The sequence below is a fragment of the Homarus americanus genome, unplaced genomic scaffold (assembly GCF_018991925.1).
Source record: "Homarus americanus isolate GMGI-L3 unplaced genomic scaffold, GMGI_Hamer_2.0 scaffold4060, whole genome shotgun sequence".
NCBI lineage: Eukaryota > Metazoa > Arthropoda > Malacostraca > Decapoda > Nephropidae > Homarus > Homarus americanus.
The window spans coordinates 9,434,493-9,438,465 of NW_024746161.1; positions in this window are offsets into that span (position 1 = coordinate 9,434,493).

The window sequence follows — 3,973 nt, forward strand, 5'->3', positions numbered from 1 at the left end:
TCATTATATTACACCTAACTCTTCCATCGACATTTATCGTAAGTCAGCCAATCAGAACTCCTTACATCTCGAGAATTTTTTTATTAGCAACACGAATAATAAAAAACTGTATTCATCTTATATAGAATTGTAAAAAGCCTCCTCCTTCCACCTCCCATCCTGCGTGACAGCCATTCCAGCATTCCAAATTGATTACTTATTTCACCACAATACTCCCTCATTCCGCCCTAATGAAGGATAAAATACGTGAAAGTACTGTGGACATCCTGATATAATAAATAACCTATGGTGCTCTAGGAAAAAAAAGACCTATCAATCTTACTCTCACCCCTCCACTCTACGCTATCCAAACACCAGCTATCCTACGCGGTAATTATTGACGACTGACCCGGTGCTACATCTAAGCCTTTAAATGTGATAAACTCCAATGCATAAAGTGAAAAAGGATTCACAGAGGGGGGCAGGGTGTCTCTCCACGTCGTGTCCCCCTGGCAGCACGTTGAGGGCAAACACTCTCTGATTGTGACGTCATCATCTCCTGAGAAGCCCATTGCTGAGGCCTTCGGTTTTGGGCGGCCTTGACTGAACTCGATCACCTTATTTTTCCATTTGCAAAGTTAGGTACACATTCACAACAGGTAATGGGGAAGATTGAATGTAAACACAGGTAATGGGGAAAGGATAAATAGTGGAAGTGTATGAGTGTTGGATGGGAAGAAGATATCACAGGTAATGGGGGAGAAAGTAGGAGTCACCACAGGTAGTATCAATCAGCACAAGTAGGAAAACATCAGTTAGCACAGGTAGTGGGAGATGAAGTATGAGTCAACACAGGAAGTGGGAAGAGATGAACAACAGGGAGTGGGCACAACACGGAGGCCAACACAAACACAGGTAGTGGGGGTTAAGGTATTTCCTGTGTGGGTTGCGCCATTCTTGCCCCGAGCTGAGTCACCTGTTAGTTGGCAGGAAAGGGTTACGTCACGATAGGAATGGGTGACGTCACGGTAGGAATGGGTGACGTCACGATAGAAATGGGTGACGTCACGATAGGAATGGGTGACGTCACGATAGAAATGGGTGACATCACGATAGAAATGGGTGACGTCACGATAGGAATGGGTGACATCACGATAGGAATGGGTGACGTCACGGTAAGAAAGAATGTAAGGTACAGAGGAGCGCCAGGCAACAGAGAGGGGAAGGGGAGGAAGGGGCGCCAAGTGGGGGAGAGAATGTGAGAAGAGACGGAGGAGGAAGGGAGAGGGAGTGTTGAGAGGAGAAAGGAAGATGACAGGGAAGAAGGAGGAGGGGGAGGAGGAAAGGGGGAGGGGGAGGAGGAAAAGGGGAGAGTGAGGGCATGAGAGAGTAAGGGGGAAGGGGGAGAAGGGGGAGGGGAGGGTATGGGAGGTGCCAAGTGACTGGTTAAAGCACTTGTTGCCTTCTTCTCCTCACGTCTGAGTCATGCTTCCCCCTCCCCTCCCTTCCCCTCTCTCTCCCCTCACTCCCCTTCCCCCTCTTTCTCTTCCCTTCCCCACCCCCCACCACATCAAGGAACCCCCCCCCATCACCCCAGCCTAATCTGTTTATCTAATATATTGCCTGAACCTTATCTGCTAAAAAAAAAATCTAACTAATTTAACCTATTCTAACCTAACCTAACCTAACCCAACATAGCTTAACCTAACCTAACCTAACCCAACACAACACAGCTTAACCTAACCTAACCTAACCCAACACAACACAGCTTAATCTAACCTAACCTAACCCAACACAACAGCTTAATCTAACCTAAGCATAGGGGAGTTTATAAGTCTCAAGTGAAGTCAAGCTATAATGTAACTAATATCAATGTAAGTGTCAATAACCCGCCCTGATGCAAGCCTGTGTAACTCAACCTAACACACACACACACACACACACACACACACACACACACACACACACTATTAAGGTCTCTCCACATGGTTCAACACAGAGGGTGCACTGCAAGTGACCTGGGGGTGTAGTGACCTGTGGGGTGTAGACCTGAGGGTGTAGTGACCTGTGGGGGTGTAGTGACCTGTGGGGTGTAGTGACTCAGGTGTAGTGGACCTGAGGGTGTAGTGACCTGTGGGGGTGTAGGACCTGCAGTGACCTGTGGGTGTAGTGACTCAGGGTGTGAGCTCAGTATCTCTTGGCTTTTTACACAGCCCCATTCATGGTGTCCAATCTTGCCTGATACCTAAGTGGCAGTGTTGCCATGTTGCGTCAGTTGATGATGATGCCGTGTTGCCATCCACTGATTCCCTCAGGGACTGTCACTCATACTACTAGAATTGCACCCTATAAGTCATCCCCCCCCCTCTCTCCTCCCTTTAACAACCCGTCTGCCTGTCTCTCACTCTCACTCTCTCTCAACAAATGCACATTCGTGTATTTAGATATGTGTTGATATTTTGTCACGTAAAAACTGAATACATTACTAAATTGTGGAAAATGTGTGGGTCTATATTGTTAATTATTATTCTTTAAAACTACTAACATGAATGTGGGAAAAGTAAATGACACTTACTCAGAAACAAACATTCAAAGTTAAGAAAAAAAAAACACCTTATGGATATCTGGTATAACTCAGTAACCGATGGAAGTGAAAATGAAAGTGGGGTCCCAAAGGCAAGGCGGGCGGCGGGCCTTCAAGGAGAGTGTGGGTACATCGCACTGTGTTCTAAAGCCTTCAGTAAGTATGGAGACAGCGTGGCCGGCACTACACTTAACTGCCTTCACATCCCTTAATTTTGCAAACATAGTTAAGTACACATTTAGAACTAGGTGAACTGGGAGACTGGGACTGGGAGACTAGGAGACTGGGGGACTGGAAAACTGGGACTGGGAGACTGTTAACAAAAGACAAAGCACACACACTCAGTCAGCTATAACAGAGAAACATCCAGAAACAAGTAAATAAACAGAGATGAAAATAAAAGAAATATTGTAAGAAGAGAAACAAGAGAAACACTGAGAATAATCTTCCCTTTTCTTGTTGACTCTTCCTCATCAATATAGAAGAATTTACACCGAGTCTTAAACACAACACGTCTCATTCTTTTCCTAATATAATGAACCTCGACCCTGACACAATCATCATCATCATCATCATCATCATCTTAGTACTACATTTAATCGAATTTTCTTAATTATAAACTATTGTTAAACTTGTGAGTCATTCAAGAACCTGCACAGAAAATACATTGAATACAAAGTTAAAAAAAAACACAGGAATAATTTCATACCATGGTTCTATATGGTCTTCAAATAATCACTAAAACTAAAAAAAAAATAATAATAATAACAGATGATTCATATTTTTGTGGCTTATACATCAAAGTCCGGCCGTAAATATTTCCCACTCTCTGCGGAGGGAGGCAGGAGGAGGAGGAGGCGGTAGCAGCAACGCGCGCATTCTTGTACGGTGAGACCAGGTGGGTTAGTGGAAGGCGGCCCCAATTTTTTTTTTCTTTCGTGTTTAGGTTCGTGCATCATCATCATCATCATCATCATCATCATCATCATCATCATCATCTTCCTCCTCCTCCTAATCATCACCATCATCTTCCTCCTCCTAATCATCATCATTATCATCATCTTCCTCCTCCTCCTAATCATCATCATCATCATCATCATCTTCTCCCAGCTAAATGACAGGTTTTCATTATGTCAACAAATATGACTCAGTTCAGATTCCTCTTGTTGACAGAATCAATAATAATAATTAAAAAATAAATAATAATAATAATAATAATAATAATAATAATAATAATAATAATAATAATAATAATAATAATAATAATAATAATAATAATAATAATAATAATAATAATAATAATAATAATAATAATAATAATAATAATAGCGGAATCAGCAGCGCCTTAACTCAAACTAACCTAACCTTACCTTGATATATCTTGGTCAACGTGGAACTAGTTAGAATAAT